At 50.6% G+C, this 23051-nt stretch overlaps 6 non-coding genes across 6 annotated transcripts; 2 read left to right on the forward strand and 4 right to left on the reverse strand.

Moving 5' to 3' along the window:
- The first annotated feature begins 31 nt into the window (after positions 1–31).
- Positions 32–103, forward strand: TRNAQ-CUG. Its single transcript has one exon. It is a non-coding gene; the product is annotated as a tRNA-Gln (tRNA).
- A 6003-nt stretch (positions 104–6106) lies between these two features.
- On the reverse strand, positions 6107–6188 carry TRNAS-UGA. The gene has a single exon. It is a non-coding gene; the product is annotated as a tRNA-Ser (tRNA).
- A 2575-nt stretch (positions 6189–8763) lies between these two features.
- On the forward strand, positions 8764–8845 carry TRNAS-AGA. Its single transcript has one exon. It is a non-coding gene; the product is annotated as a tRNA-Ser (tRNA).
- Positions 8846–10293: 1448 nt separating this feature from the next.
- On the reverse strand, positions 10294–10365 carry TRNAM-CAU. The gene has a single exon. It is a non-coding gene; the product is annotated as a tRNA-Met (tRNA).
- A 4975-nt stretch (positions 10366–15340) lies between these two features.
- Positions 15341–15422, reverse strand: TRNAS-AGA. Its single transcript has one exon. It is a non-coding gene; the product is annotated as a tRNA-Ser (tRNA).
- Positions 15423–21668: 6246 nt separating this feature from the next.
- On the reverse strand, positions 21669–21750 carry TRNAS-AGA. Its single transcript has one exon. It is a non-coding gene; the product is annotated as a tRNA-Ser (tRNA).
- Positions 21751–23051: the final 1301 nt, after the last annotated feature.

The following is a 23051-nucleotide window of genomic DNA, read 5'->3' on the forward strand; positions in this document are numbered from 1 at the left end:
TAGACGATTACGGGGACCAACGTCCACGTGGGGTTCCATGGTGTAATGGTTAGCACTCTGGACTCTGAATCCAGCGATCCGAGTTCAAGTCTCGGTGGAACCTGTGAATCTTTTGGTCTCGCTTTGTTTTTTTCCTGGAAAGTGCTGTTCACCTCAATGACCCCGACCAGTTTGGCCCTGGGTACCCCCTGGGAGTCCCTGCAAGTCTGCACACGCCTGCATCTGGGCCAGGACGAAGGAACGGAATTTCATTCTGGCTTAATGGGGTTTCTTTTTAAGGAGGGAAAGAACCATGAGACGGAAACACAGGAGGGAAACAGCAAAGCCCCTGTACTCTGCCGTGACCGGGAAACAACTCTAAATAAAAAGCAAGAATCGACTCACATAACATTTATTTTTCTGTGCACATTAAAAAGAATGTTTGCACTTGCTAAATATTTCAAACGGGAAATAAATAATTCTAACGGTCCTCCTCCCCTCTCCCTACGGCCACTGAACCCAGTTTGTGTATACAATACACACACACACACACACACACACACACGCAGAAACCAAAGGTGGAAAATCTGAAATTAGGGGACTCTCAGTAAGGGGTGCCTAAGACTCATTATCGCATCGTAAAGATATCTACAGATTCACCATATTTCGAGGTAAAACTTGAGGGGAAATCCATAGTAATAATCTCACTGGGCCTCCATCGGGCCATTGTGCCGCCCCCAGAACGCCAGACTTCCCTCTTTCTCATCGAGCACGGCTAACTCCTGCTCTACAGCTATTTCTTTACGAATTACATTATTTGTACAAGTTTCCTTTTTTCATTTGCTCTTGTGCTGCTGTGTATAGGCCTTCTTCTTCTTCTTCTTCTTCTTCTTCTTCTTCTTCTTCTTCTTCTTCTTCTTCTAACTTCTGGTTGGGCATCTGTGTTACGTGCAGTGAGGTTGTTTTCACCCCGGATTGGAAATCTGCAGACGTTCCGCTACGGGCTGGAAGATCCCACGCCAGCAAATAGTCTCATCACGACACCAGGCGGGTAGGAGAGTGTTAGGCAATGTTCTCCCCCACACAACCAACACCTATCACTAACTCCAAATGTGCTCGCCCTGCAAATTCTGCCCCCCGTAGCCGGGTCTCGTTCACGGCCTGCGTCTTCTCCCGTTGTCGCTTTGTGCAAACTGTTTACCCACACGTGCATATCCAGATCGCCCTTCATAATAAATGAGTTCTGTGAAGTCTCTGCCACCACGAGTAAACACACACCCTCATTCAAAATTAGAGATCTTTGGTTTTCTCTCTCACGGTGTGTCACTGACCGTGACCCACGGTGTGGGATACGCACAATCCCGAGTGTTTTGCTAGGTCTGTGCTGGGGAAACACCAATTATGGCTTTGCCGCAGCCCCTCACCCTTCAGAGTATGCGGGATCTACTCTTCATACACTCCGTCACCCATGGACACGGACTGCTCTTAGTGTGGTCAACACTGAAGTTTGCTTTATTCTTTCTTACCTTCCTAGGCACACAAATTTTCTTGTTCAGAGAAACATGCAAAAAGTGTCTCTACCCTGCAAAAGTAAAACTCTAAGTCTTTCTTGTAAATATTTTGCCATCAGAAAATGGCCCACATGAATCAGAATCAGAAAACTTAAAGAGGATACGATCAACAGATATTTCCTCTACACCAAAAACTGACAGCTGTGGTTGACTCAAACCTGTAGCCATACGGATTCGCCTGATTGTTATAGAAGAGGGGAGGAAAGATTGTGGAAACTCTTTTCCTTTCTGTTGTTTCTTATTAAGTGTGAGAAGACTCAGACTAATTGAAGAAGAAGGGAGGCATGCATAAAATAGATGAATATATGTCCAGAGAATGTAGAAATTCAGTTTACCACAGTTGATATCAACCAGTCATTATATATGTCTATATATTTAAATATATATATATATTTTTTATTTGTGAGAGAGTTTAACACGGGGGGGGGGGTGTGCAGAAGGAGAGGGAGAGAGAATCTCAAGCAGGAGAGAGAATCTCCTGTCCATCTCAGAGCCTGTTCCAAGGCTCCATGCGCCTTGGGCTTGGTGGGGGGTAGGGGGGCAATCACACAGTTATGAGATCATGACCGGAGTCAAATCAAGAGCTAGTTGTTCAACCAACTGAGCCACCCAGGTGCCCCCATCAGTCATTATATACCGAGGATGATGTTTTCAAGTGAAATCAGGGCCATTTTTGTGATGCCCTCCCACCTACGATGATACCCTTGTGATATCTGTTTCCTGGGACGTTCTGTGAGGTCATTTTACTGTCTGAAAACTAAGCCCTTGCAGGTCAAGGTTTAGGGCTGGTACAGGGATTTCTGATACACCGATTGTCTGAAATGGAATCAATCATGCCAGTGACCTCTGATCACCTCAAAGTTTGTTCATCTCACACCCCATCTGAAGGTGGCCCCATTCGAAATTGTTCTAATGTCCCTCATTACCCACATTAGATGCTAACTATGGTAAGATGGGCTCAAAGACTTTGGTCAAAGTCCATATTCCCCAATCGTATCCCCCAAGAACTTTGATATGTTGAATCTCAACTTTGAAATTAAGAGGCAAACAAGAATTTCGTCACAAGAGAAGTGTTGGATAGAGAAAGAAAGGAGAATAAAGTATCTTGTGACATCCAGAAGCTGACCCGGCACTCGGGCCAGGCCACGTCATTCTCCTATTGAATATAATTGCCCAGAATACCGACATCAGACATGCCTCCTCCGAGACCATGATAGAATGAGTCAGACAGCTGACGGCCCAACTTTGTCTAAGGTCACTGTGGCACACACACAATACCAAACCTCTTCCTCATGCAAACAAGTGACTGCCACCTCTGACCAGTTACAGCTTTATCTTCTCTCCGATCTGCCTCCTTCTCACGAGATCAACTGCGATACCCAGTGAAGGAATAGTGCCTGCTTTCTGGCAGTTTCTAATCCAGAGCAGAACCCTGCTACTCGGGAGCCTCCCCCAAAGCACCTGGCCAAAGCCCAAATCCTAGAAAAATTCTTTCCAGCATCCTTTCCCCCGAGACACCTCCTGATCCCTCTGGGGGAGTTCTCCCTCCCTGCCACGGATGATCGGCCCAGCATGCCCCACTACAGGTATGTTCCTGGGTCAGGAGGGAAGGCATAGACCCTATCCAGGTAACGTCAAAGAGTTGCAATTTGTCTTTGGATTTCCAAGCAGGCATTTAACTTAATTACGTTCCACAGTTCAAAGCACATTACCGTTGTTGGTCTATATACAGCTTTTTTTTTTTTTTTTTTTTTTTTTTTTTTTTTTGCTGGGTGGTTTGATATTTCCCTTTCACACTACAATATTCTATGCCTTCTGACTCCAGGAGCAACTATTTTGCTAGGTGCCCTGTGACATTTCCCCCCTCACCCCCACCCCCAGACTCTGCAACTTTTTGTCTGAATGTTTGTAGTTCTGTTTGCGTGTGTTGTTTTGTTATTTTATACGAACAGTAAAGTGCTCCACACGTGTTGTTTACATTTACTGTGTAACTTCCTCTCACTGTCTCAGACCTCAGTGTGCATCCAGTCAGTCGTATCGACTCACCAAGTCGCAGACAAACAGACTGATTAAAAATCCCACCCCTGTTAACGCCACTAAGCTGAACATAGTCATAGATACCTTCTACAGACTTGTGGGATATGTAGCATAAACACAAAGAAAAGTTGGACCCTGTGCTAAGTTTGTCTTTTATTTAATTACACGGTGACAGATTTGTGTCCAAAATAGCTCCATAATTTCCAACTGTCCGCTCACAGGCCTTGGATAGCCCTGCAATACTGTCGACATTTTGAAGTTTCTGTCATTCTAACTTTTAGCCATTCTTTTTCATCCATTAAATTTTATCTAATATAATATATACGTATATGTACATAAATGTGTCTCAAAGATTACAATGATTTGAAACACCTGTCAGATTTTCAGACAATCTCGGTTGTAAATTAGTCTCTGTAAAGACCATGTCTTAACTGATTGATTGTTTTATCTCCATAATGGTCTCCCTCGAATCTACTCTACAAAGTGAACTTTTTTAAAAAAAATTAATGTTTATTTATTATTGAGAGACAGTGAGAGACAGAGCATGAGCAGGGGTGAGGCAGAGAGAGGAGACACAAAATCAAAGCACACTCCAGGCTCTGAGCTGTCAGCACAGAGCCTGACGTGGGGCTCAAACTCACGAACCATGAGATCAACCAACTGAGATCAACCAACTGAGCCACCCAGGCGCCCCTATAAGGCTAACTTTAAAAGCATCTAATGTTTACAGTTTTACTCAAATGCGTTCCTGCAAAACAGATGTCAGTATTTTTGCGTATTTGATTTTATTTTCCGTATCATATTTTGCTCTATGTCTCATTCTGCTCCTGAAGCTTTCACTTTTTTTTTTTTTTTTTTTTTAGATTCATCCGTAATAGCTATGTGTGGATCTATGCCTGTTAAATGCCGCCTAATCCTTTTGGTGGGAATACACTTTCTTAAATGACCCAAAATACGTCTCAGCTGATGTAAAATCCTGGACTTACATTATGCTTCCCTGAGGATCTTGTCGGGTTCCCCCCACTGTCTCACACTGTTGGGTGTCATTCTGGGGAAGGCTGCTAACAGGATGATTCTTGCCCTTAGCCATAAGGTGATCTTTTTAGTGACTCCCTAAATAATCATTTATCCTCAAAGCCATATAACTTTCAGTCACCTTCCCCCCCCCCCCCACGGCTCCATCCCCCACCGGGTCTTCTCACCCGCAAGTTCACTCCCATCTTTCTTCCGGACCTGAACTCATACGCCTCTTAATCACTGTTTCTCCTAATCATCTCTGAAACCCGCCGTAACACTTTCATCCCCTGAACGTGCTAGAGGAGAAGGGAGTGGGGACAGAAGAATCTGCTTTGGGGTCTCTCTCTGCAGAGCATGGAAGCATTAATTCTAAGGAATATGCCGATCGGGGCTTTGCAGAGTTTAAAAGTCTCCCTCCCTCCAATATATGTGCCTTAATTCCAATTCCTCCCCATCTCTGGGGCCAAAACAGCTCTCGCCTTTCTCGCAAACCAGTCTTCCACTCTACATCCAAATCCTGTTGGTTGGAAAAGTCTGTCCCGGCATCAGGCTCTGGGGTTCAGGAGCGGAAAAGGTCTGCTGGGTGGGAAACTCTTCGCGCGCCATGAAGAAATGCCCCGCTCAGATATAGGCGAACCCCCCCCCCGACCATGTACTGAGGGGTGATGCTTCCCGCATCAGGGAAAACACGAGCACCGAACACTCAACGGGCACCAATATTCCATCCCAGGCCAAATCCAGGATGTTAGGTCGCACCACTCTTGTGGTCTTATCGCCGGAGAGGACGAGTCCAGAACAGTGAGCCGCTCAGCGGTGGAGGCAGGCGCGGGTCTGAACCCCCGGCAGGGGCAGGGGCAGGGGCGACGAACAGCTGCTGGGGGGTTGGGTGCGGGGCTCGCCCTCTGGCTTCCCAGTCCTGAGACCAGGATACAAACCTATTATGTCTGGCGGGATCTCTGACGACCTGGTGTAAACATCGACAAATAAGACGCGTCAAGTCCTTGGAACGCCGGGGTGCAGTAGGGGCCTGAAAAAGAGGACCTACTGTGATTTGGGGGCGCTAACAAATCTGCCCCTGAAGCTGCGAGCAACCTGAGCATTTTAGGAGTGTCTCCTGAGGACCTTGTGAGCGCCCCGGCCCATCAACCCGCCCGGAAGTCCGCGGCCATACCGCCTCACTGTGCGGCCCTGAGCAGTTTCTTCATCGATTAAGTGGAAATAAAAATCTCACGGGGCTCCTGCTTCACCCCCGTCTCCTTGGCACAAAGTGATCGATCGGTAGCGAGCTACCAGAGTCACTACTTTCCAGGGATCCTAACTTCCCACAGTGGGGGCTGGAGTCTGAGGAAGTCGGGTGCATCATGCCAACTTGGCGAGTGGAGCCGAGCAGGGCGCCGCCCGCACTTGAGGAAGCAGCCCCCGCGGGTGGGGAACGGGGTGCGTTACCTTCATCTGCGGGTGTGGGTACGCGGGAGAATAATCCAGACTGTTCCTGGTAAAACCGTAGTCGGCAGGATTCGAACCTGCGCGGGGAGACCCCAATGGATTTCAAGTCCATCGCCTTAACCACTCGGCCACGACTACCTGCTCGCCTGGGGTGAACCGAGAGTGGATGCGTGCCGCGCCCCAAGGAGTGGGGCCGGGCGACAGCCGGGAAGATCCGCGGGCCTCGCCCTCCGCAACAAAGGAGCCCGCCCACCGTGCAGGGCAAACCGAGAACCCGCGGCCTCGTGGCGGGTCAGAAAAAGGCTCCGGCACAAACCACTCGAATGTCCGACGCCCGCAGCACCGGAGCCGACCCCCAGCGGCCGCCCTTCGCGGACACCGCGGTCACAGCGGTCACAGGGTGCTTGGGAGCCCAGGACGGAGCCCAGGAGGGAGCCCAGGAAGGAATCCGGAAGGGAATCCAGGAGGGAGCCCAGGAGGGAGTCCAGGAGGGGGCACGGGACAGAGCCCAGGAGGGAATCCAGGAGGGAGCCCAGGAGGGAGGACCTGATGCCCACTGAGCTTTGAGGAGCGCCGTCCTAGGGAAATGAATTTAACAAAGAGCGTGTACTGAACACAAACCTTTTCATTTCCCGTTGTGATAGGTTTAAAAAGGTATTAAAAATGGATGAAATGTTTAAATATTTTTGCTTCATCTACCTAACAGATCAATAAAGGCCGCCAAACAGAAATTTGGGAGGTTTCTGTAATAGTCCTGGGAAAACGTTTATGACATAACACATATTCACTGACAAGAGTAATGTGCAATTAACATGACCTCAGTGAGGCAACCTGTTCGCCAGTGAAACACTGAGAGGAACGGAGGGACACTTCACGATGTTTCCGCTGCTGGCTTCCGGTTTGCGGAGTCAGGAGCGAACCTTCTGTTTGCTTCCTGCAGTGCGAAGTGATCCAGTCTTCCAAGTGAATAGCAGAGCGACGCATTGTATTGATTTGTGGGTTATTTATTGATATTCCCCGAGAGTTGACATTTGCCTCAAAGGGTTCTTGGATTAATTATCTGCCTCGTTGCCTGCAATGCACAGTGAAAGTAATTACCTTGAACTTGTTTCTGAAAACATCGGCGCCAGTAGGCGATTGGCAAAATTAACGAATTTTTAAAAGATGATGTTGAAAGAACAGTGAGATGGGGAACAGTTTTAGAAGCCTCTTACATTTGTATACATGTTCATGTTTTGAAGGTTTGAGGAACGGCTTTATTGGGGGCCTGTGCCAGGGTGATCTCCGCACACGGGTGCAGCCAGACAGTCTTTTAAATGAGATGATTGTGGGTTTTTGGGGAGACGACCGCCGGATCTTCCACTATGTGCGGAACCCAAGACTCGTCTTGAAAACGGTTGGTCACATGGAGTTGTCCAGCCTCGCCGGAAGCCGAGCTATCCAACCAGCCTGATGGCAGGGCCTGGGTGGCCCACAAGTACAAGTACAAGTGAAGCTTCTCGTGCTCCCGCTTTTATGTAATTTGACCTTAGCGTTGGTCAGGGCAGCCCCCCTACCAATGAAAGTACCTGGGGAATTGTCAGTTGGGGAAATGCCCACACCAGGCCCCCCAGGAAAAGAACCATTGGGGAAAGAAATTGTCCGCGGGGAAATTGTGTGGCCCCACATCCAGCCAGCCCTTGCCACCCCCTATAAAGACTTCTTTACCTAAAGGAAGGATGGGCCCATATATTTCCCAGCCAAGGAGGGGGCAAATGGGTTGGAAATCTCCACTCCGGCAACAAAGAAACGTATCTATGGATACAAGTTACTCCAACCCCTAGGCCCGCTTGGCCCCCAGGAGGCATTCCAGATGGTAACTGGACCTGGTGGGTTAAGGTACAGAATGGTTCATTAGTTCCTAGGCATACATCGTTTCTCTGGGAATGCATTAAGCGTGGGTTCCCAGGGCCGTCTTGGCTCCCTTCCGGCACCCCAGACCAAAGCGAATACTTTGTTCCTTATACTGCAAATGGTTCAAAGAAACAATTAAAAAGTCCTATCCCTGTAAACGTTCCACTTGAGGTGTTGAGAGCTAGATGACCTTGAAAGGGCAGGAGGGAACGTTACAAGAAAATAACTATGTTGTTCCTTTATGGGTGATCACACAAAGGAACATTTTTAGAATTAGGTAATGCCTAGAAACATAGATAAGGCGGCTACAAAGAATTTGCTAACAAATATAATGCCACGTTTGCCACAATAAAGCGGCCGGTCGAACCCACTGCTGTTGTCTGTGTCCATGTGTTATTTTCGCCGACGCCGTTCATCCTTCGGGAACCCCTGGACCTGCTGGGGCTGGACCTCGACACAGCCTGTCGTTGTCCTCACGGAGCCGCGGCCCGATGCTACATCCCGTGTGGGTTTGCTGCGCGTCTCCCGGGTCCCCTCGGCAGCTGGCCGCGCAGGGAGCTGGGCTCCCGGGAGGCGTCCTGCCCCAGCCCCTTCCGGCAGGCCGCCCGAGGCAGGGGTCCTCCCGAGCTCACGACAAGGACGCGTGACTCCGCCAATTCGCCCCGCCGATGTCCAACGGGAAGAGACGGGAACAGCAGATGCGCTTCCTGGTGGAAGATGCGAGCCCCTGACGCCCGTCCCTGCCCCCTGCCCCTGGCGCCTGCCCCTGACACCTGCGGGCCTCACGGCTACTTATGCTAATGAGGCCCACGGCTCCCGTGTAGTCGTGGCCGAGTGGTTAAGGCGATGGACTAGAAATCCATTGGGGTCTCCCCGCGCAGGTTCGAATCCTGCCGACTACGGCGCCCCGCCCCCCACCTGGGGGCCATCCTATTGTCGCCGCCTGAGCCGGGAAGGCAGCGACCCGGTTCTTTCTGGGGCGGCGGCAAGACTCCGCGCTTGCCCGGACAGGAGGCGCCGTGTTTCCATGCACTTTTGCACAAGTCACGCGGCCACAGTCCTGCAGGTGTGTCCCTGTCCCCGAGGAGGAGCCAGGCTTCGCGATGCTCCCGTGTCCGCCGCGGTCCCAGCCCCGCTCGGACGGCAGCGTGTCCGCCCGGGAGGTGGCCGCGGGGTCCGCAGGGGGCTTCTCCCCGAGCCGGGGAAGATGGTAGGTGCGGCGTCCCCCCGGGAGCCGGACCTGGAATTCACAGAGCCCTGAGCACAGAAGGGGTGCAACCACAGCCGGACCCGCAGCGTGTCCCGCTCCTCATCCTCCGGGGGCTGCGCCGCGGCTCGTGAACAGACACGGAAGGAAGACGCGGGAATTTGCCCCCTAGACTTCCGGCTAAAAGTCCGCCCCCTCCCATCTGAACGGCGCGGCCGCTGCGGTGACGGAACAGCGCGTCCTTCCCGAGTCGGGAGACTTCACCCGGGCCCCGGGGAGCCGGGCTTCTCACCGAGACCGGGATCGGGCCGGTACGTGCGGGGAGGCGCGCGGGGAGGGGGTCCCGGAGTCAGGGGCCGCAGGGCGGGGGCGCGGCCGTCTGGGGCGCGCACGTCTCGGGTCCCGCGCGTCCCGGCCCGGAAGCGAGGCGGACGCTGGGGTCACTTCTGCGAGCGGTTCCCGCCCGCGAACCCCCCGCCCGCCTGCGTCCCGGTCCTTTTCCGTCCGCTCCCGCCGCGCGGCCCCGCGTCCTCTTCTGCGGGCCCCGGTGTCCGCCGGCGCCCGCCCCACCCTGCCCCTGCCCGCAGTCTCCCCCTGCCCTTCCCCGTCCCACCCTCCCGCTGCCCACCCGCCCCCGCCAGCACCTCCTCCCCCGGGAGCCGCGGCACCGCGTCCCGCCGCCCGCTCCCCACGGGTACGGATTCCCGCTATTGCGGGGGCTTCTCCTACGGGCGCCCCCCGGAGCGTCACCTCCCCTCCCTCCGCCCTGAACCCCCACTCTCTCCGAGGGTCACCTCCGCTCCGCCGAGGGTCAGCCCCGCTCCTCCCAGGGTCAGCTCCCTTTCCCCCGAGGGTCCCCTCCGCGGCGTCCCAAGCCAAGGCCGCCAGGGCCCGGCGGCGCGGGAAGTCGGGGCGCGGCCGAGCTCACGAGAGGCCCCTGTGACTCTTTAGGTTTGAGCCCGAGTCCAGCCGGCAGACCGGGAGTCGAGGTGCCAGAAAAAAGGCTGGGAGGGTTTGCCGTTACTCCGTGAGCTTTGAGAAAGAGAGAGCAGGGCAGCCGTGAGATCCTTCCCCGGGAGGGGCCTCCGCCCTGGGGGTGCTTGGGAAGCAGACCCCGCGCTCGCGGGCAGCAATAAGCGAGCCTAGCAGAGGATGGTTTCGATCCATCGACCTCTGGGTTATGGGCCCAGCACGCTCCCGCTGCGCCACTCTGCTCGTTTGGCGAGGCCACCGCTGGCTTTCCTATCCCGATTCCTACCTGCTTGACCCGCGTGGTGCTACGCTCCGTCCCCCAACTCTCCCTCCCTCCCTCCCTCCGTCTCTGCTCCGCGTTTCACTCTCTTCCCAGCCCAACAGTCCACGCCACTCCCGACGTGTCCTCGCCGCGCAGACCCTCGGGGACCTCCAGTCCTCTCCCTGCGAGGTCGCCCGTCACCCGCCTGCGCTGGGAGTGATGATGGCGAGGATGTCAGCTCTCCACACCAGGGCTCGGGCAAAGCCCCTTCCTTGGGATTCGCTCCTGGTCCTCCAGCCCATCACCTTTCTCCTCTTCCTTCTCGCGGCGCACTCGGATTTATCCGCTAACGTGGTCCCGGGCTCTGTTTTACCTTTCGTGACCCCTGCCCGCGCGTCCGCGCAGGTCTCATTGGCTCGGCCGCTCTCCGTTATTGGAGACCCCAAAGTCACCCCCCCCATTTCCAAGCCCCCATCGCGGGGTTCAGAGCCACCTGCACCCAGCTCTGGAAGCGCCCCCACCCCCACCCCTGCGCACCGCGCTCAGCGGTCAGATGTGGGGCTGCGCGACAGGTCCGTTTCTACCTGCGGGGTCTTGGCCCTCGGGCACCGACAGACGGATGACTTAGCCCAGAAGGCCCCTCTACAGGCTGCCAAGGCTGCGGGCGTTTGAAGAAACCCGACAGGCCAGCTCCCGGGGCAGAGACGGGCCCTCTCCGAGGCGATTTTACCCAAACCGGGGCCTCGCTTCCCCAGATACAGGCGCGGTTTGTGACACCTGCAAACCCCTGAAGGCGCCGACTGGTTTCCTCCTTCACCCCCTTCGCTTCCCTTCCGAATTCTGCAGGGTGCGCACCTTCTCGGGCACATTCTCGTACTTTCTGCCCGGTTCCCTCTTGCCTGCCAGAGAAGCGCAGACCCTGTGTGGACCGCCCGGGACATCACGTTCCGTCACTTCTGTGGCTGACCCCTGCCAGCAGGAACGGGACGCGGCCCCCTCCTGCCGGAAGAGGGTCACGCGGCCTCTGCACCTGTGCGTCGGTCACTTGGACTCCCGAATGCCCTCCCGGGAAATTGCAAGGGTCGAACCAAGACTTCAAAAAAAGATCGTGGAAATGCGGGACTTGGCCCAGGCTCCTCAATTCTGTCAAGAGAAGCCAGACTCCGGGGGCCCCTGTTCTTAGCTGGACTGGCCACCCGTTTTTTGGCTTTGATTCAAAGTGCTAATTTCAAGCCTGTGACACCGTCTCTGGACTGCACTAGAAGGGCTGAAACTTACATTTTTATGTCTAGAGGGAGCCCAGTTTTTCGCCCTCAGGATTGACAGTGCGAGTCAAGACGCTCCAGTTCTCCCTGGTCTGCCCCCCCTCCAGCAGCTTCGTCTTTAGATGTCCCCACCCACCCATCCCTTCTGGCAGTGGGGTGAGTGTATCTTAGACTTGAGGATCCTCTGTCTTCCTCTTTCTTCAACTTTTCAGGTGGAAAACTTAGCTGCAGGGAGAATCAGGCTCTAGCGGATTGCTTGTTTCGTATGTAACCCGGGAGATGGAAATTCCTGCAGCTAAATGAGAACTAGACTGAGATCCAGCAAGATCACTCACCGGGATGAAGCAGTTGTCTTCAACTTTGACTCTCTCCCAGTGAGGTGAAAGAACACAGTAAAATGTACGTTCGAAGCCAAAACTCCTGACTCTTTGACATAATGGGTCCAATAGATGACCCTTTGCTCTCATGACAAATGGGCACGTTGTGCTTTGTCCCTGGGTTGACGAGACTCGGTTTGATTTAATCTCCAGCTTCCTGCTTGGTCAGCCTCTGAGGGCAACCAGGGAGCTACCCTCCAAACCAGGACAAACCCTGATGGAAGGTTCAGACGGACTCTGAATCAAACTCTGTGAGGAATGATGGACAACGCGAAGACATTCGCTGTGAAATCGTGCGCAATACAAAGATAAGGGGCACTAAGGAATCTCCTCCTGAAATTGTTGTTGCACTATATGCTAATTTGGATGTAAATTTTAAAAAAGAAATAAAAAAATTAAATTAAAAAAATTACATGATACACACACACCAAAAAAAACCATTTTGAGGGAAATACAGACCGAAGAAGGTTAAACATGTAGCCTACGCTAATAAAACAGCAGAGCCAGAAGCTTCTGGATTCTTTACATTCTAGACCTACCTGGCAACTACACCTCTAATAAAAAGCTCTTTTGTAATGATACAAAAAAAAAAGAAGATTTCAAAACTCTAAATGAAATAGTTTTTGATTCTTTAAGCTGTGGAACGCATATATAATGGAATATTCTGCAGGTGATCATGTGAATGAGGCATGTTCGTTTGTACTGATGTGAATTACACATGCATAATATATGTAAATCTATGTATTTACTCTATGTAACTGCAGACTCACTGAGTTGTAAGTAATGCTAGAGAGAGAACACGTTTCCCCCCATGGTAACATCCGGGCTCATCACATCACCAGCAGGATATCGACATTGATACAGCCCTCCAAGTCTTATTCTCATCTCCCCAGTTGTACTCACTTTTGTGTGAGTACGTTCACCTCTATGCAGTTTATCACGTGCAGATTCACGTAGCCAGCACCCCAAGCCCATGTGGCTTCGTGGCAGTGAGACTCCCCCCCCCCCCACCTTCTTCTCCCAGCACTTCCCTCCCTAAGGCCACAAAACCAGAAGCTGATTCTTCATCTAAGTGAGTCTTTCCCGGAATGTTGTAGAAGTGGAATCACACAAAATATAACTTTTTGAGATTGGCTTCTTTTCCACACAAGTCCCTGGAAATTCATCCAAGTGGCCACATGTATATGTAGTCTCTTGCTTTGTACTGGAAGCATATTTCACAGTGTGGATACATCATTAGCTGTTCAGACATTCACCTACCCGTGTTTCCAGTTTGGGGCTAGTCTGGGTAAAGATGCTGTAAAAAAAAAAAAAAAAAAAACTACATACAGATCTTTGTAGCAACATAAATTCCTATTTCTCTGGAATAAATACCCGAGAGTGTGATTACTAGATTATCTGAAAATTTCATGTTTACTTTTCTAAGAAGCTACCAAACCATTTTCCTGAGTCACTTTACCATTTTACGTTCCCACCATCAGTGTAGGAGGGATTTAGTTTCCCCACATCCTCGCCAGAATCGAGTGTTGTCATTATTTTTGGTTTAGCCATTCGGACAGGTGGAGGGTGACACCTTATTGTGGTTTTAATTTGTATTTCCCTGACAGCTAATGAAGTTGAACATTTTGTTCCTGTACTTAATTGCCATCCGTATATTATCATAGGTGTAATGTCTCTCATGTCTTTTATCGACTTTCTAACTAAAGTGTTGGTTTTCTTTCCTGGTCTGTCCGGTTTTGAGAATTCTGTGTAGATGTTCTAGATACTGTCCTTGGCCAGATATGTGGGTTATAAATATTTCTCCCGATTTGTAGCTTGTTTTTTCAACTGCTTCGTAGCGTCTTTCTGCAGAGTAAAAGCTGTTAATTTTGAAGAGGTCTGATTTATCTCTTTTCCTTTTGAGGATTGAGCTTTTGGTACCAAGTCGAAGGAGTCTGCCTGACCCTAGATCCTGAAAAATCTGCTATGTTGTTTTCTAAAAGCTTTAGAATTTTACATTTCAGTCTGTGATTCATTTTAAGTTAATTTTTGTGTACAGAATGAGATTTAGGTTGATGTGGGTTTTTGTTTTTGTTTTTGTTGGGGTTTTTGGCCTACGGATGCCAGCTACTCGAGGACCAAGTATTGAAGGCTCCCTCTTCTGTTGAATTTTTCCCCCTACGCTACTGTTCAGAAATCAGTTGGGCATATTTCCATGGGTCAGTATGTATTGTTAAGGGAAAGAAATAACCAAGATGAACACTCTGTATGAATTTGCTACCCTTCACTTAAGAGTATAGAGTGGACTGAACATTATACACACATGTAACTCTGGAAAGTTATACAAAAACTCATTCCACTGGGGAGGCAAATCGAAGAGCTCAAGCAATTAGATGGAAAACACTTTTTTTCACTGCGTGTATCCCAATATCATTTGAGATTCATATCATGATTATTTTTAAAATATTTTAAATATTGAAATTCTTTTTTTATTAAAATTTTTTTATGTTTGTTTATTTTTGAGACAGCGACAGAGCATGAATGGGGGAGGGGCAGAAAGAGAGGGAGACACAGAATCCAAAGCAGGCTCCAGGCTCCGAGCTGTCAGCACAGGGCCCGACGTGGGGCTCGAACCCATGGACCGCGAGATCACGCCCTGAGCTGAGAAGTCAGTCACTCAACCAACTGAGCCACCCAGGCGCCCCAATATTGGAATTCTTAATATGCAAAGAAAACATACTTTCTGTCCGTTGACTACAGCTTTGCTCCAGACTTTATTTTCCAGGGACATGGAAGCAAATGATTTTACCGTCTTCGGATAGCATTTACTTCTGGCGCTTCTTTCCTTACCCCTTACCCAGGCTGGGGTTGTGGCAAGCCAGCCTGAAACTCCAGATCAGCCCGCACAGATGCATGAAAACATGAGTGTATTGGGGGATATTAACGATACAGCTGGTCTGCAAAAATTGCCTAACGGTAACAATTCCACGGAGAAGAAAGCACTCCCACTAGCTTTTCATCTTTCTGAAAGAGTGACCTTCAAGCAGGAACCACCAAGGTATCCCTGAAATTTGGACTCTTCTGGGAGAAAAGAAAGCATTAGGACTCAGGTCAAACCTACTGGATAATGCAGTAATTATGATTTCTTTTTTTCTGGCCAGATTGAGAGGCTCCATCACAGGCCCGTTAATCCCAAGAACAAAACAGGGGGGGGTTAGTGAATGAGGATGCATTGTTTACAGTTTGGGTTCAGTTCCTGTTTCTCTTGAACTTGCAGCTGTGTAGGGTTTCAAAGTAACCTACAAGATGTCAAAATATTCCGGAGGGAGTCGCTCCGTAGTCGGCAGGATTCGAACCTGCGCGGGGAAACCCCAATGGATTTCTAGTCCATCGCCTTAACCACTCGGCCACGACTACGTGACAGAGCTGTCCCTTGTTAAAGTAAATAGCCTTGCTGAAGCTTGGTTCTGTTGGTGAAGATCACGTTGCATACCAGAAAGTGCACTTGTAGTCAAATCCTTCCTATTCCTTAATGTCATCTGGATGACTACCATACTGCAGCACCATATTGGCAAGTAAGACTTTCTCCTCAGAATTGAAGGGACTCCTTGTTCTGATGAGTTGTTGGAACGAGTCAGCCTTTGGGGAGGCTGGACGGGCTACGTCCCACAACTGGAACAGCCTTCAACTTTTACTGCGGAATTATATGTGATAGCTGCGATATTTAAAAACCAGAAAAGGTGAAAAGGTGGTGCACGTGCATATATTTTCCCTCTGGAAGGTTCCACCAGACCTGGCTTCAGCTTGCTGCTGTGCGTAGAAATTGAAGTGCTGAACTCGTGGGTTGCAGAGAGCTTGTAGTTTTCACCACGTGGACTTCAAAATAACGTGAGTTTTGCCATCATTATTATTTATGTACATGTTTTCCTGTATCTTGTTTATATACCTAGAATTGCTGGGTCATATGGTAGGTCGATGCTTAATCTTTTGAAGAGCGGCCAGACTGTTTTCCCACATGAATGCACCATTTTCATCCTCCCCTGTGTGTGATGGTTCAGATTTCTCCATATCCTCCCCAACACTTGTTATTACATGGCCTTTTCATTAAAGCTATCCTGATAGGTGTGAAATGGTATGTCACTGGGGTTTTGATTTGCACTTCCCAAACGACTAATGACAGCCAACATTTTCCCGTGTGCTTAACGGCCATCTGTATATCTTTCTTAGGCAAAAGTCTATTTGTGTACTTTGCTCACTTTTCACGAACTATTTGTCTTTCCCTGGAGTTGTAAAGGTCTTTATACATTCTAGATGCAAGTCCCTCATCCGGTATATGATTTGCAAATCTTTTCCTCTAGCTTTTTGGTTGCATTTTTTATAGCGTCCTTGGAAGCACGATTGCTTTTGACGTTAACGAAGTCTACTTTATCTATTTTTTGTTGCTCGAGCCCTGGTGTCATACCTAACAATCCATTGCCAAATCTGAGGCCTTGAAGATTTCCCCAGTGTTTCCTTTTCAAAGGTTGATAATATTAGAGCTTGTATTATGCCTTTAACCCGTTTTGAGTTAATGTGTGTAAATTGTGTGAGGTAAGGACACAACTTCATTCTTTGGCAGGTGGTCATCTAGGTCTCAGAGCCACCGTTTGTTGAAAAGACCATTCCCCCCCCACCCCCGCCCCCACCAATGGCCTTGGCACTTTTTAATAAAAAACCAGATGACTGTAGACATATGGCTTTGTTTCTGGACTCTCAATTCTATCCCATTGATTTCACTGTCCTGATCATCATTGCCTTGCAGTTAGTCTTAAAGTTGGGAAGTGAGTCCTCCTGCTTTTTCTTCTTTTTCAAGATTGTTCTGGATATTCTGGGTCCCTTGAAATCCCATGTGAATTTTAGAATCAGCTCATCAATTTCTACAGAGAAGTCAGCTAGCATTCTGGGAGGGAAGATCAATTTGGGGGACACTTGCTATCATAACACTGTTCAGACGCAATCCATAAACATATCTATCTTCATTTATTTCAGTAATGTTTTGTAGTCTTCAGAGTGTAAGTTTTGCACTTCTTTTGTTGAACTTGTTCCTGAATATTTTTTCTTTTTTCAAGCATTTTACATAGAGGCATTTACTTTGCCCTTTTTCCCTTCCTTATGAACCGTATGAAACATGACGAAGCTGTCTGAAGCCTCCCAGATATAATATTAAGTGCTTAGCATAGCTTACGCAGACAAAACAAACAAAAAACATCAAAAACAGAAAAGCAAACTGTGAAACACAGTGTATCTTTGATAAAACTCCATTTCTGAATGAATTTGATCTTATTGACTGGGGTGTAGTTAACACAAAGTGAAGGCGGAGGACGTGTCCCTGCTCTTGTGACTTGTGTCCAACTAGGAAGGCTACTCTATGCACATGCAACAGAGCCCACACGGGAAGGGTTTGAATAGCCGTTAGAGACCGTGAGTGTAGGGGCGCCTGGCTGGCTCAGTGGGTGGAGCTTGGGCCTCTTGATGTCAGGGTTGTGAGTTCAAGCTCCACACTGTGTGCAGAGATTACTTGAAAATAAAATCTCAACAACAACAAAAACCTCCTGAGGGTGTAATGGCAGCGATGAAGTGGAAGGCATAAATACAATCACACTCGTGTAATATACGAGGGGGGAGAAGAGAATAAGTTTGTCAATGCCGTTGGCAATACGGATCAGCCAAGTCCTTGAAAGTCATTTGCTTTAGATGGACACCCGCCTGTCTTGGTCTGAGTCATCAACACACGTGGGCATGGCAGTGAGCCTAGTGGTTTCCAAGAAAGCTTCTTCCCTCCTGTGATAGCGAGTGGGACTTTGTCTTTGAGAAGACTCATGTTGGACTCACGTCAGACAAACCTAGTACAAGTTAGAAGGAATCTATTTGTGACCCACATATCTTCTCTTAGTCATTTTGTGTGCTTCCCAAAACAACAAAATCGAGGTAGCAAGCTCTTCTTCCCATTCAGTGGTCATGAAGCTATTAAGGAAGAAATTCTTAACTTATTTTTTGGCTCAAAATCCCACGGCCCGGAAAATAACATTTACTCACCCTCTCACAGAGAGACGCCCACCCCCGGGGGCAAAACCAACAATTGTAGAGACCACTCCGGGGGGGTTCACAAACACTGTTAGAGGCCACAGACAGCAGACTGAGAAACCGTCTGCATTTTAGCCTCTCCTTTGTGTCTCCTTTTATTTTAACGAATAAGTTTCATCACTACTACACTGTAATTAAACACAAAGTTGCCAGAGAAATATCGTCTCTGAAACGCGTCTATGTGAGTCATTAACCTCAACTTTATAAACTAGGAGGCCAAGGCACATCCATGCCCGAGGCTCAGGTCCTAGTCAAACCAGCTGTACGACTTCTCTCACCTTTGCCAGGTGTGAGTTCCTCAGTGCACACCCCCGAGACACTAAAATCAGACACACGCAGGCCCAACAGAGTGGAACGGAACTCTGTGCCCTTGTAACCAGAGGTCACAGGATCCTCTACTCCCCCCTTCCAAACCCAACTCCATGGTCTCCACTGAGAAGAAGCCCCTGGTTTGTCCTTTTCTGCCTTTCTTTCCGGGAGTCACAGACACCTCGTAAGTAGCATTTTACTGGCAGTGCTGTGTTCCTTCTGAAAGACCAGCACATGTAACAGAGGACACAGAGGTTTCTTAAGACATGTGAGGGGAAATGCTGGATTCATGCATCTACTTTCTGCGGACTCTCAGATGAAGCCAGGAAGACAGGAGAGAGCAAAGGACACTCCACGTAGGAATTTACTATTTAGAAAGGACACGACACCAGTTAGATTCGTAAGTGGGGTGATTTGCTACGACAGTGGCTGAAATAGTTTATCAGCTGGACTTTGAGGATTGAAACGGGACAGTCCATTGAGACACACGTTCTGCAGACACAATGAAGGAGAAGTGTAACACCAGGCTGAAAGGAGATATATGTGCAAAAAGTGACTTGGGGGCGCTAGCGGTGATGTGCGTCTTCTCAAACCGTGTTTTGGCAAAGACACCGGGAGAGGCATAGAAGCCGGGGGTGGGGGATGAACTACTCTCTCAGTATGAACTCTCTCAGTATCCAAGTGGGAAGGCAGCCTCCAAGATGCACGGATGGCAGGAAGCGAGGGCGGAAGCTAACCATCAACTTGCACCCACGAGGAATTCTACCTTTGCCGTAAGGGCAGCAACTCAGCCCATCAGAGAGACGCGCCCCACCCCCACCCCCCAGGAGAGGAGAGGGGGGAGCTGATGAGTGATGAAGGCGCACGGCTTCCTGGCCTCTGCCTTCTTAGAAATCGTCCCTGCAAAGGAGGGACAGTGTCCTCGGTGCCCAAACAGCTGCATCCGCTGCCCGGACAGGCGCTCCCCGCTGCTCGGGGACAGGGGCTGCGAGCCTCGCTCACCGGCCGCCGCAGACACCCAGGGAGTCGGGGAAGAGCGCCTGGAAATGCTGGGAGTCACAGCGACAGTAGTCCCCGAAGCGCCGCAAGGTGTGCGCCCGGGAGACTCCCAACTTAGACGTACCCGGTTGTCTCCCGCGTAGACCATCCTTGGCTTCGATGTCCTGCACGCTCAGTGTGGTGCTTTCTACACGCTGCAGATCTGTGGTGTCTTAGCCGCTTGCCTCGGGGAACCAGTGAGCCCTTGGACCCAAGGAAACGCACTCCAAGTGCAAACTACCCGCCAGACTTGGAAGATCATGCCCAGAAAAAAAAAAAAAAACAACAAAATATCTCGTCGACTCTCCAAATTGCTTACAGCTTGAAATGATAGGTTGGCTGTATTGGGTTAAATAAAACATTATTAAAATGAATTATACTTGTTTTACTTTTTAATATGACTGATAGAAATCTTTACATTAGAGCTGTGGCCGTATTTCCACTGGAAATGCTACTACGCTCTGAATATCAAAACGATGGAGGAAAGTGAAGTGTGGCCCTATCGGGTCGTCTCCACTTCCTTACTTACATTCTCTGTTGAAATCACCAGAACTCTGGCTCCGGTCCACCAGTGTGATGTTGTCGGTTTTGTCTTCCTCCTCTACAAGACATCTTGGCAATTTAAAAGTAAAGGGAGAACTCTTTCTAGAATCCCAGCGGCAATGTTTGGAAACCAGATCACACACCCACACTCTGAGAAGCAAAATTCTGCGTCATGGGCCGTCCTGGCTGGGGATCCTTGCTACAGCCCCCAGAACATGGGCTCTGCCCTCCACGGGCTCCTCCAGAAGAAGCATTGGGAATGAGAGGAACTCCCGCTGACAGATCAAAACTCTCCTCTAAGGTATGTTTTTGAACACATTAAAAAAAAAAAAAAAACTGTCTTTTTTTACATTTATTTTTTAAAGCAATCTCTATTCCCCACATGGGGCTTGAACCAGCAGCCTTGAGATCAAGAGTTGCCCGCTCTACCAACTCAGCCAGCCAGACGCCCTTTTCTGAACACATTTCTGTTTTTAAATTCTGTACTTTGATGTCACATGGGTCACTTCCCTCACCTCTAAAATTAGGAATTGTTTCCACAAGAGGACCTGAACATTCCATTAGCTCTGACATTTTAGAATTCTGTTAGGTTCTGAGTCTCAGCCACCAGTCACCTGGATGGGAAAGGAGGAGAGAAGAAAGATGATGCGTTTTGCAAAGAAAGATCAAGTTCACCCTTCGAAACCTGTCTTGTAGGCCCGGCCGAGTCACGTTCATCCCACTGGCACTGCTCAGCCGAGAGGACCTGTCACAGCTCAGCACCACCGACCCAGTTGACTTGGCGACTCAAAGTGCTTTTAATTATTCCTCCTGCCTCTGGAGACACACATGAAGGAGACAGGGATCCGGTCATCCATCCGTAGGATGGGCACCGTGTTTACGAGGAGTTATGAGAAGCATCCTTGCACTAGGTGCACACGGGTGTGATGACACGGGTGCGACAAAGCAGCCAGAACAGTGACAGGCCGGAGTCTCCAAGGATTGTCCAGGCAGGGAGTCAAGTGTCCCTTTAATACACGACCCCCTGCCTGTAATTCGTACAGTGCGATTCTGCCTCTGAACCGGGTCTGGCTTGAGCCCAGGGAGGGTCAAACTCCTTGTCTTTGGCCCCTCTCTTCCCCCCCACCCCACCCCTGTCCAGGACCCCAGGACCAGCCAGCTCAGCGAGACCCCGTCGACCCTGCTGGACGAGGAAAATGGCTTTACTTAATTTCCTTACTTGTGCAGTGGTTTGGATTCACGACTTGGGGACCATCTCCCGGTCGTGGCTTTCCTCTGTATTTGATCCAAAGTTTCCTGGGATGTCCTTTCCAGTGGCCAGGCCGTGCGTGGCGGGACAAGCGTCCAGACGAAGGTGCGATTCCTCGGAGATGTGGACCCCGCGGCCACCTCCCGGGCGGACACGCTGCCGTCCGAGCGGGGCTGGGACCGCGGCGGACACGGGAGCATCGCGAAGCCTGGCTCCTCCTCGGGGACAGGGACACACCTGCAGGACTGTGGCCGCGTGACTTGTGCAAAAGTGCATGGAAACACGGCGCCTCCTGTCCGGGCAAGCGCGGAGTCTTGCCGCCGCCCCAGAAAGAACCGGGTCGCTGCCTTCCCGGCTCAGGCGGCGACAATAGGATGGCCCCCAGGTGGGGGGCGGGGCGCCGTAGTCGGCAGGATTCGAACCTGCGCGGGGAGACCCCAATGGATTTCTAGTCCATCGCCTTAACCACTCGGCCACGACTACACGGGAGCCGTGGGCCTCATTAGCATAAGTAGCCGTGAGGCCCGCAGGTGTCAGGGGCAGGCGCCAGGGGCAAGGGGCAGGGACGGGCGTCAGGGGCTCGCATCTTCCACCAGGAAGCGCATCTGCTGTTCCCGTCTCTTCCCGTTGGACATCGGCGGGGCGAATTGGCGGAGTCACGCGTCCTTGTCGTGAGCTCGGGAGGACCCCTGCCTCGGGCGGCCTGCCGGAAGGGGCTGGGGCAGGACGCCTCCCGGGAGCCCAGCTCCCTGCGCGGCCAGCTGCCGAGGGGACCCGGGAGACGCGCAGCAAACCCACACGGGCTGTGGCATCCGCCGCGGCTCCGTGAGGACAGCGACAGGCTGGACAACTCCAAGTGACCAACCATTTTGACGACGAGTGTTGGGTTCTGCACATGGCAGAAGACCCCGCGGCTGCTTCAAGGCAGAAGGTGCACTCTGGTTACCGACCGGACATACACCTGCTGTGTCCTCGCGGCCCGTTTCCAAGGAGTCAAACTTACTTTAAAACAAAACCAAAAACCGCGCTGTTCGGAATTGTGACTTGAAGAAGTCAGCTGCAGTTGTCTCTTCGGGACCAGGTAGGACTTCTTCCCCAGGTTCCTTACCACTTTCAGCCTCGGATTTACTTTATGAAACAATCGTGTTGGAAGCTTGAGGATTTCACGCCCAGACTCTGCCGCGGGAGCCCCCCCACCCCCACCCTCGGGTTCATGGGCAGGTTCAGACATCACCTTCGTCCCTTACTCCCTGTGTGGTTTTGGGGGAGTCACTTAAAATCTCTGTTTCAGTGTCTCCCGCTTTAAAATGAGAATGTCTTTGTCTACTATGTTGCAGTGTGCTCAGAAAGACTGCTGGATTTTATTCCTTTGGCTAAACAGAGCTCTCCATCAGGGCAAACTGATGTTTGTCTTCATGGAAGCGAAACAGACACAGAAATATACACAGCTCTCCAGGGCAGGGCTTTATGGGTTTTCGCCAATCCACACACCATGGTGAGCCAGATGGAGGTAGGTCGTAACCAGCGCCCCAAGAGCTCCCCACCTGGCCCCGGGTCTCACCCAGATGACCGCACTGTTCACCGAGGCCATCAGAAATGTGCCGGTGAGAAGGGACTAGAATTACTGGGAAATTCAGGGCTCACTGAAGGACAGGTGGTCACGGAGCTGGGCTTGTTAATGGCAACGGGAGTGACAGGACCCTGGTGGAAGCAGGCAGTTACCATGACGACCAGCTGGCCTGGAGGGTCGGCTTCACCAACAGGGCTGCGGAGACAGTTAATAG

Source organism: Felis catus, chromosome B2, assembly GCF_018350175.1.
Source record: "Felis catus isolate Fca126 chromosome B2, F.catus_Fca126_mat1.0, whole genome shotgun sequence".
Taxonomy (NCBI): Eukaryota; Metazoa; Chordata; class Mammalia; order Carnivora; family Felidae; genus Felis; species Felis catus.